We start from the raw sequence: 11780 nt of genomic DNA on the forward strand, positions 1-11780 counted from the left end.
GTAGTCTTTGAAAGTACTGACTACAAGGTTTAATAAGTTACTTTTATCTTACTCTGATAAGGTGCTTCTGTTTCATAGATTTTATTTCTTGTTTTAATTAATATGGTGGTGCACCACTTTTATACCTCCTCAATTTCTTAGAGAAGAAAAGCATAAAGCAACAGAGGTTTGTTCTACACAGGAATTGTACCAGAAAAACCCAAAACAGCATAATAAAAGGAATAGTTTTTATTGCTTTGCTATACATAAGCTTGAAGCTTTACAACTTCTCACCTTAGCACAAACATGTGTCCTTCACCAGGAGAACCAAGAGCAACTGGCATTGCTTTTTTGTTGTTTAAGAAAGATTTTCAGGTCAAAATTAGTTACAACTTGAGATCTTAACTTATAGGTACAGGTAATGGCTGCTATCAGTAAACTCCTAGTAGAGCAAGAGAATGCACTTATGGTATCAGCAAGAAAAAAAGAAAGAAAAAGCAAGAACCGCTACCAAACAAATTGGGTTTGCCAGTAATTGTCTCATGGCATATTTTAAGACAACTTTGAAGTTGACAGCAGTAAATTTTATTGTGAAAATTGAATGCTATGTAATTTCCTGAATGGATTTGGTGAAGATGTGGGAGTGCAAAGGAGGAGGGGATGGAAAAGACTTTTTAAATTTTTTTTTTTTTAATATAAAGACCATGCCTAAGAAAATGCAAATTCCCAGTTTTGATGTCTATTTTGAGGATCTGAAACAAGGCTTTTAATCAATGTATTATACATCAAATTGATAATGTTAACTTCTGATTATTCAAATGTATGAAATATTCATAGAGAACTGTCCAAACTTTTACATTTCTCAGACTTCTTTTCTCTATTAATTATCATGCCTGGAAGCTTTTTAGTAAAAGCAGCAGCCATCAGCCTGACTGAACCTGACAAGCTAGCAAGGCCCAATTACACTGGCACTCTGTGGCACTTTGATGTACTGGAAACGAAAAGAGATAGGGGCAAATTGTATAGCACATTATGTTAATGACTTGATTTAATCCAGCCACTAAACTTTATGTAGCCTGTTAAAAAAGATGCTAACACTAATTATGCCACTTTGGAAAGGAAAGAAGGGGACAAGCATTTCATACCGACAAAGTGAAGCTCATAAATGTTGTAAATGAAATGAAACAAAATGAAGTAATCTATGATTAATCATACATCATAGACAAGAAGAAAAGAGAAAGAAGCAAGTGGTACAGTTAAGTACTGGAAAATCTGTTAGATACCCTTTATGATCAACATATCTAAGAAATAACCATGAACTGTCTAATTTGCAACATGCAAAAAGACCTCAGTATGATCTTAAATGGCTTAAACAGTCTGGCATACAACTCAGATTTAGGGGATAATTAGCATAACAATCTCTAAAAATCACAAGTTTTATTTACAGTGTTTGATTACCAGTAGGATATTTATCTCAAAAGATAAAAGGCAGTGATTTTTAATCTTAAAAAATACAAATTCAGTAACAACTTTGACATGCTGTATTCTATAATTAACCCAAGAATTTATATCAATCAATGCATATTTTTAAAGTCCAATCTGTATCAAATACATTGTTGTCTTAATAGTTCAGAGGTTTTATTCTTTTATCTACCCTTCAGGAACACGCATTTTTGTTACCACGGGAACAGATCAGTGGAGCAAGGTAGAAATTGATGAACCTGAAATAAATCTACACACAAAGTTCTTGCAGAAGTGTTCTTAAATAATTGTGATAAAATAAAATACACGATGACTAGAAGTCATCATATTTTGACTTAATAGAGATGAGTAGCAGTAATTTAAGTTCTGAAAATTACAGGTGAATTTTTTAACATTATACATATAAACAATGCAATTCCATCTTCAAAAGTACCTTCTGCATCTTTCTGAAGAATATATGAATGTCTTCTACAGCTTAAAAAAAAGAAAAGCTGTATTTTGCTTACAAAGAATTGCTTCTTGATGCTAGTTGCTTTGAAGGATGTTTCACAGTCTTAAAAAGAGCACTTAAAAAAAATCAAGCTACCTCTAGGATATCACATTGCAGAACACTAAAAACCGTGAAGTATGATAGGATCTAACAGTACAGCCCTGGTCCTTTAAAAGAAGGCTAAGGCAGATCAGAAAAGTTAATTGTTAGAAGTACTGTCATCAATTTTAAGTACTAGTTTTGTATTTTTTAACATGGTTCAGTCAAGATTAGATCAAAAAGTATGAAATATTCTTTTATGTTTTTACAGACTTATCCTACTGAAATACTGTTCAAAGTAAATTTTCCAAATTTGCATTAAAGTTGTCCTATTTTTTATATACGTCTTTGTGGTAATTAATTGTTGGTTTTAAGAGTCAAGAGAACATGATTAGTGCACTTGGCCACAAATAATAACAGAAAAAGAAGTACACTGAAGTGATTTGATACTTTACATATACAACTTTACTGAAAACTGATGTTAGATACAGCAAAGCTACTCTTAGAGGGCATTAGGTTTAAAATATTTTTTTTAGTCTGGCCAAATAATTGCCATAAACATTCTGACTCAGCTGTTTAATATTTGTGAATAATGGACTTGAAATAATACAGTCATTGCTGTCAGTTTTTATTGTTTCAAGAGCATCATTACCTTGATCTGAAAAGCATTAGCAGAATCAATGTGGTTAAACCTCTTTATTGTAGTCCATCTGGGTTTTGCTGAGGAACCTGACAGCAATATAGGTGCTTTACTAACAAATGAAGAGAAAGTGCCAGACAAATCCTCTCTTCCTTGCAGAAGTTAACCCTGAAAATCAATGACCTTTACAGTCATCTCACCTGTATTTACTTCTGGTTTGTTAAAAAAAAACCAACAAAAACAAAAAAAACAAAAAAGTAGTGTTCTCAGATGAAAGTTGAGGACTGGAATGATATAAGTACTGTGATGAATACTGAGGAATGAACAACTGTTAGCTTTATACAGGAATATGGCCTAAATTTGTGGATTTTCTCTGTCTATGTTTAAAATCCATGAATACATAAAGAATCATGTGTCTTGTTAAAAAAATATTTTTGTATGCAGGTGGATTATTTCAGAGCATTTTGGATTTTTTTTCTCTGAAGTAAATTACTTATAAACACAATAGGGATTCAACATAATTTTTTTCCAAGTTTTCTAATGCATTCTTACGCAGAAGCTGCAAACGAACATGAAATTTTAGCATTTTCTTTGTGCTTTTACTGTAAACTTGGTATCTTGGACTTGGTTTATTTCAATGATAAGCAGTTTAAGCTCAGAGGGGGAACAGGATGACCTGCCTTTTATAATCTTTAAGTAAATCTGCCTCTAACAACTTTAAGTCACGAATATGGTAAGATGTGCTACCCTCTCTGTCTGAAAGGATTTCCAATAGCAGCACTGGCTGTTATCTGCAGACAAAAGGATCACATTCATTAAAATAGTCTTTAGAACAGCACAATTCTAAGGGAGAATATGAAGACATTTAAAATAGAAGCCAGGTTTCCTTTAATATTTTATGAATCTAGGTCAGATACCAGATTTTTGCATTCAATTACGATACAGTTTCCATTTGGGAAGAAAATAACACTACCATATCCACTACCCAGCTCCAGCTATAAAGTACACCAGAATATAATTTCTGTCATGGAGCTTCTCATAATGAGGCAGCTCCCACTGCTAGTAAGAAATGCTTAAGAAAATGGAGAGAGACATAGATTTATTAACAAAATACAGTTCCTTATTCATAAAAGTGAATACTACCTTCTGGTTCCAATTCTTCAGTTATTTCTCTCTCATTTCCAGAAGTAATGGATGTTTGGTCAGCTAACTGCTCCTCTGACAGATGTGAAAGCTTTTCTCTCTCCTGTTAAATTTCTTCAGCCATCTCCACCTTATAATCTGCTAGCCCTTCTTGTTTAATCTCCTGTCTCATATGCTACATAAAAATATAAACTTAAAGGCTTTATGACACCCCTTGAGTAGTAAAACTTACTACAGTTCAAAACTTGAAGAGTTATGGTCCATACCCATTATGCAAAGCATTTAAACAATGGTATTGCTTATGCAGCACAAGAAACAATGAGGTTGTTGACTGCAGTAACAAATAATTGATACAGTAAAAAGAAATTCTCTATGTATATTTGTGAAAACATAACTATTATAATAATTTGGTACCTGTCAACATACATACAGCCTCTTAGATTTCCAGATTCATTTATATTTCAGCTCTTTCAGTTCTACAAGACTCAGTTAAAGAAAAAAAAACAATAAAAAACCCACTCCACTACTATCTTATTCAGTTAGCAATTTTACAACTAAATTATACAATATTTTCTGTTTCAAAAGCAAACTAACATCATATAAAAAGAATCAGCCTTGTCACACAGAACTAATGTTCTCTAAGGTAAAATATCTTTAGTACATAACTTACTGTGAGGTAATCTTACTCCCTTGGTTCCCTTTGAGTTTAATTACATACAATAACACCTCATCAATGGATACGAGGGGTTATGTCCAGGTTGGAAACTTAGTGAAATCAATCCTGTTAAACCCCACAGAAGCGATGCCCCGATGTGCTCTCCTGGAGCACAGCAGCAGTGTCAGCACCTCCCTCTGCATGGGGCACCTCCCAGGGCTCACACACCCTCAGACCTGCCACACTCCAAGGACCATTGTAGACATCGAGGCCTGGGCTGATCCCCACCCACACATTTCCAGAGTCATCAAGGTCCTAATCCCTGCTTGTTGGGAAACACAAAGGGATTTGATGTGACTTATTCACTGAACCCATGGTAGGTACGTCTTAGTTTGACAGGTGCTTGTACACACATAGAAATGCACAGTTCACTTTATCTGTGTATGGGAATTCATTATGGTATGAATGTTACTATCTCTTATCTACAGCCAAGTCATTGTTATAATTGTAGTGAACCCCATGGAATTGCTTGGTAAATGCTAAAATACTCAGTGATTAAGTGTTGCTAAACTCTTTTGCACCCTTATCTTTGCATCCATATCTTGGCACACTTACCCCACTTGGCATTCCTAACTTTAGTCATTCCAAACTGCTTCCAATTTGATCTTCCTTTGTATGGTTTAATCTATGTAGTAAGTGAGCCTTGCCAACAAACTCTTAAATCATGTTTTCACAAATTCATATTAAACCCTGCTTTTGCCAAAACCTTTGATAGTATTTCTCTAAGTGGCCAAACCACTTGTTCACAATACCTATTTAGCTAGATGCCAAAGTCACTCCATTTATTCATTATTTCCCTCTACTATATATTGGTAATGTTTAGAGGGAAGGCAAAACAAACTTGATCCAAACAAGAGCAAAACGTGCAGGGCCAGAAGCTGGAATTTCATGATCCTTGTGGGTACCTTGCAACTCCCTATATTCTACAATTCTGTGATTCTGTGAGATGATTCCCCTGTGATCCTTTCCAACCTGAATCACTCTGTGATTCTGTGAATACTTCTGCAGTAGCAATGATAAAAAGCTGTAATCAAATCCTAAACAGACAGGGTTTGAAGGGTATTAGCATATCTATGCTGTTCTGCAGGAACTTAATAGCAACTGAAAGCGTAGTACCCTGGTGATACAGTGAGGAGTACAAGAAGCTATGAAGTGCCAATCTGGGGAAGGCAAAGATTGCCACTTAAACATTATGCCCATAGGAAGGACAGAAGATGGAAAGCATTGCCTAATTTTCCACATTCAGCTTAACCAATAATAGTACCCATGATATTTTCATGCTCTGAATATCATTTTAAATTTAGCCTTACATAATCTAGCTGTCAGTAGCAACTGCCAATATGTCGTAACTTCATATTGATGTAGCTTAAGGTATCTTTATTTATTTTAGTATCACTTAAGGCCAATTTTGCAAACACTTGCTGTGGTCAAAGAAAATGTTTAAATGGTCAATTTAGTATTAGATGTCAATAAAGCTGCTCAGAATCTTAATGGTAAGCACATGATGAACTGAAGCCACATTCAAAAGAATTACTCACAAGTTGGTCCACTTCATTCCATAGATTGTTCATAGAAATACACTTTTTAAAAAGTACACATTTGAAGATCAAGTTTAAAAATATTTAGTTACTTCCTGCCTGTGCTCCACTTTTGTAAACTTTATATATTCCCACAGTATATAACACAGTTGTTGAGATACAAAAAGAGATTGCAAAGTCTTAAATATTCACTGAGAAGTTGCCCTACAGCATGGGAAAAACATGTACGAAATAATCTCTTCAGTAGATTAGAAGAAAAATGCATTATTGTAAATGTACACAGATTTAAATAAAAATCAGTGTGTACTGAAAATATTAAAAGTTTCTGAATTAATGAAGTTGAAAAACAATTAAAAGTGGTCAAGGGCCCATATAGGCTTCATGTAAGTTTGTACAGTAAAGAGAGTAGTGGCCTATAATTTGAGAAAGACTGTCAGATGGGCCTCTTTTCTGTAAGAGCCTTCAATATAGGAGAGAAGAATAAAAAGTAAGTGTTAACCCAACAGGAAAAGAATAAATGCAGCTGAAAAAATATGAGCCTCATTCAGCATATAATCTGCATTTGGTCAGTTTTTTGTACTTAATAGGTACTCATAACCTTAGCATATTGTACAAATGTTCACTTAAAAGGCTGCTTTGAAATCACCAGCAATAGAAACTAAACTTTTCTGGGCAATATTCCTGAACTTCAACATAGGTATGACCTCACATCTTGAGAAAATATTAGATTTTTTCAGAAAAATACCTCTTTCTACTTTGATCTTGTCAAGGATTGCATTTTTGTCTGTTAAATCAGATTTGATAGCCATCTCTAGTTTAGCAATTTGCAGTTTCATTTGCTGTTCCTTTGATTTCCACTGCTGTTCATGGGTCATACAGAAGACACTGTAATAAAACATATGGCATGTGAAAAACTCTTAGAAATCAGCCTCAACAGAAAATAATAAAGAAAAAAGCTTTTAGTGGCACAGAGACCACTGTCATCATGTCTTAGGAATTAAGTAAACACATGCTGGTCTGCTGCTGTTGAAACCAAGGCGCCTTTCTCAGGCTGCGGTTAAAAAACATGAAAGAGTCTGTGGGATGAGCAAAGGAACTGGCCTTAATTTAGAGCTCCAAAGTCAAAAAGTTGGCAGCATGCAGCATTTGTGGGTCTAGAAAAGGAATTCAGATGCATATCCCAGAGTAATCCACAACTCCAAACCTCAGTAACTGACAACTAACAAAACCATTCTTTCCGCATACAAAACCTCTTAATGTAGAGAACTGGGATCATCCACCTGATTTCTTTTAAATCCGTGAAACATGCAGAGCATAAAGTCAGTTGCCTGTTCAAAGAAAAATGTTGACCACAAAGTGACAACAGTTTTCTCATACTGTAAAACAACAATTCTGATACTAATTAAGAAGCACATTTAAAGTAATCTTTCTCCTACTTTAAGAAATAAAATCCAGAGGTGGGCCAAGAAATTAGAATAACTTTTTTGCCTGTAACACATTATTTACTTGTAAACTACCAATCCATGTGCAATAAGGATTGCATGGACACAGAACTAGAACTGTTGAAACCACAACAAAAAGTGTTACTCAGAATAAAACTAAATTAAGTACATTATAAAATTTACAGTGTAATTCTCAGCAGGCAAAAAGACAAGGCTATGCAATGAGTTTTCATATAAATTAGACAGTGACTGGTATAGTCTTCATATTACTATATTTCCATTCTTATTTACTGGAAAAATGTCGATCTTGACCAAGCACAAACCAGTTTATCCACTATTGTACTCTGTGAAAAATCAGTTAATTGTAGGGTTTTGTAAACAAAGTCAGTTCCTCAACTCTTTGGTAAGCTCATCAGCTAAAAAACTTTCATATTTTACATACATCAGTGTATTAAAAATCTTCTGATATCTATTTATTTATCCACCTATGTCTTCAAGAGATCTATGTAACAAGCCTTGACCACAAAAACAGAGAAGAAATGCTGCAGAAGGGACAGCCCACAAAGGTTCACAGATTCTACATGCTGACTGAGAATTGTGAGTACCTGTGAGTGCATTTTTATCTCATATATTTGAAGAATGACTTTAAGATTAAAGAAATAAAATATTATATAATGAATTGTAAACCCTAAAGTATATAGGGTTTATATTCCTGATCTGTATTTTTCATTAAAAAGTTATGTATCCCTGTACTTTGTCTTTTCCTCATACTATACCTAACCTATGTACACAGTCCTCTAGGCATAGAGCATTTTATAGTGTGCCTGTTTTCACAGTATGCATGAACTTAAGTAAAGCTTCTAAGTCCTGCAGTGATACATGCATCACTGTTCTCTAATTTTGAAGGTAATATGCAGACAAACATAATGCACTGAACCCACTACCATTCCATAGTATTGTAAAGGTACAGAAGAGACAGTGTGTTCTTTAATTGCTCAGAGTTTGATTGGCTTCCACAAGGAAAGTATAACTCTCGTCAAAACAAAAGAAATACTGTCAGTTTTCACACTTGTGAAAATGTTTTCAAGTTTGAATGACCACAACATCCAGTTATATGTGAGTTCATCACCTTTAGGTACACTTACTTCACATAAGGATGCAGCCAGGTATTTGTTCAGTTTTTTAGAAGACTGTGCTGGCAGAAAACCCATTAATCATTATGATGATGATCATTAAGAATTTAGATGTTTAAATGAAGAACATGTTAGAAGACAGGTTTTATCTGAACCCATGTAATGCTAATGTTTATGTCAGTTTGAATTGAGTCCACGTGTGTTGCTTTCTTCTTTAGAATTTTAAGATTACATTTACTTAAATTCATGTGGAATTTCTTTCATATTTACTGTATTTCACTGGAGTTGGAGCCATCTGTGTAACTATAATGGTCAACCACATCTGGCACCATTTCCTTTGGAGGGAGTTTAAGCATTGCTAGATTTGCATTACAAGGTCATATGAAAACAATTCCTCCAAACCTTTTATACAAACGAATTATTTTCTTGGATACTGACTAAATAATAAGAGTCAACTGACAAATTCATACTTGTTCTTTGCAAGTTTTTCAGGTCCAGTTTGGCAGGATTGGCTTTGGCAAAATTCCCATCAACGTCATATAAATTTTGCAAAAAAAAATTTAACAAAGAATGTGTTCATGCACCTTTGCCTCTATTTAAAAAAATGAAAAACAAAATTACTAATTAAGCTGCGCCTGTGGACACTGACCTATCCACTGCTAGCACTGGTAAGATGTAGTAAATTTGCATTGTTCAAACAGGCAACCAAGAAAGCTGGCCATTAAATGGTGGTTGTATAACCCTTCTCCTTCTAATTTATTGACACCTATACAGTAACATGGAACAAGGAAAGATGAATCAATGTTTAAAGGAGAGTATATGAAAAGACAGATCATTTTAGTAAAAGAAACACCACAGTACAGATTACTGTGCTATAATGGAAGCTTATTTCCAATTTCTCTTGTTAAATATCTTTTTAAGTCATCCCATTATGTTTTTAGTAGAACAGAAAATTTCAAGCCAGACTGTTACACTGATTTATTAGTAAGAATTATTTATCTGAATAAATGATAGACAATAAACAAAAACATCATCAGAAGTATTTACAATATGATCAAATCCTGGAAAAATCTCCAGCAATTAAGTGAGAGACAAGTGACCAACTTCTCCATACGAAACTCTAAATACTGTGATTATACAACTATTGCACCTCCTAAGGAACAAAAAAAGTTTAAAGTTGTTTGTTCTCACAACTTTTTACTACTATAATATTTAAGTTCACTGTAGATTATATGAAAAGTATGCCAAATATTGTAATAATAATATGAACAAATTTTGGTATCACTTACATTATGCTTAGTTATTGGTATTCTTTTGATAGACGTGACACTGACAAGCTAAACAAATTTTAAGAGAATAATCTGGATATGAGAAAAGACTTCGAGATCTACTTTCTGCAATTATTAGCTGTAGGACAAGTGTCTTATTTTCTGACCCTCTTCAGTGTAAAGGAAAACTTCATTGGAAAGTAATTTTTCCCTTTAATATGCTTGTGGCAACTGACTATAATTTCCTCTTCTCTGAACAGAACAATCTTTTCTGAACAGATAATTTCTGAATCATACCTTAACAATGTTTTTAAGCTCTGCTGATATAACTTATACATCTTATTATGCATAAGAACTTCTGTAAAACCTCATGTGAACCTACACAAAAATTGCAAGCAGTGTTGGGGAAGTGAAATGGTAGCTATTACCAAAACAACCAAAGAACCCCCCAAATATAAACATTGGAGAAGCTGTCAAATATCAAACTTTATGTAAGTTCATTGAGACATGCTAGAAGAACTTACACAAAAAGTTCAAACATCACTTTCTTCAAAAAAAAAACAAAAACAAGAAGCCAAACCAAAATAATATATGCCTACCAAAACACAATCTTCATTCAATTACCCTAACAAATGTACTAGAAACTCAAATAAGAGCTTTTTTTGAATTTATGTTCAAAATAAAGTGACTTCTACTTACTTTTAATTACATATTTTCAGAAGTAATCTACTATTTCAAGAGAATTAGAAAAAATATGGTCTGTTCCAACAGAGCTGATGAAATACAGCAAAGCACCTGAGAGTTTCCATATACACAGTCATATGATGAACAGCAGTGTAACATGGTTAGAAGTGTGCAAAAGCACAAAATATGTATACACACATTACAGAACATGGTACATTAAGATCTATTAATAAAGGACCATAATCAAATTTTCTGTATCCAGAAACCCTAACTTACCTTATGCAGCTTATCACAGTTTTTCTTCAAGAGCTCATTCTCTTTTTCTGGACTGTTTCTGCTTTCCTGCAATTAAATGAAGAGAGGTTTCAAATAATGCACACCACAAAAGGAAATTACAATGAATGTTTGAACAGAAATAGCAAATAATTTTTAGGCACTGTCACGCTATTATTTGCTCTTTTAATACAACTGTCTCTTAGAAGCTTCATAAGAAGATAAATCCACATGGATTTACATTAGGTCCAAAATCTTTTTCATGCTGTTTAGATGAAGCTGAGTGTAGCATGCTGCAGTTGATCAACAGTATCTAATCATATTCTGTCTTATGCAAAACAATACAAAAACCTGGAGCATATGTTTTTGAATTGCCTTTTTGTAAGTGAGTATCAGTATTAGCTAGGGCATGGCTTTTGCATAGAAAATATTTTTAATGACATTATAGAAACAACACACCCTTGCTCCAAAACACTCACTACAGCAGGATATGGTTTAAAGACATGAGATACTTAAACTGAGAATATGTGCTCTCCAGGCATTTCACTTTAAAGGTTTGGCAAAAATATCTATGAGATAAACTTGGTTCATGTAAAATACATTTACAATAGGTAAAGCAGGTAGTAAAACTAAATATAAGTTGCTACAAAATGTAAGAAAAATCAAGTAAGTTTTCACACTCTTATTCCTCATACACTGAAGAAAAGGGGGAAGAAACCATTTGATGTTTAGCCTTACACCTGGACAACTTGTTAGTGATGACAGAAGTCTCTCAGAGTCACTACACAAAGAAACAGAAGTGACTGATTTGAACTGCTGAGTAAGATGGAACACTGTACTCTAATTAAATCAGGATCAAATACTAAAAACTAGCAATAAATGATCAATAAATAAAATACTATGATTTTTTTCTATTAATAAGTCACTTGTTTGGTACCAGAATTGACATGATAT

At 33.7% G+C, this 11780-nt stretch overlaps 1 long non-coding RNA gene across 3 annotated transcripts in view; it reads right to left on the minus strand.

The window, feature by feature from the left end:
• The window catches only part of LOC117001240, a 32011-nt gene extending 21110 nt beyond the window's left edge, over positions 1-10901 (minus strand). For all 3 annotated transcript variants that reach the window (XR_004418994.1, XR_004418996.1, XR_004418995.1), the window contains exons 1-2: positions 10830-10901; positions 6772-6911 (exon numbers count right to left, since the gene is read on the minus strand). This is a non-coding gene — a long non-coding RNA (uncharacterized LOC117001240). The remainder of the gene's footprint in view (positions 1-6771; positions 6912-10829) is intronic.
• Positions 10902-11780: the final 879 nt, after the last annotated feature.

The sequence above is a fragment of the Catharus ustulatus genome, chromosome 11 (genome assembly GCF_009819885.2).
Source record: "Catharus ustulatus isolate bCatUst1 chromosome 11, bCatUst1.pri.v2, whole genome shotgun sequence".
Taxonomy (NCBI): Eukaryota; Metazoa; Chordata; class Aves; order Passeriformes; family Turdidae; genus Catharus; species Catharus ustulatus.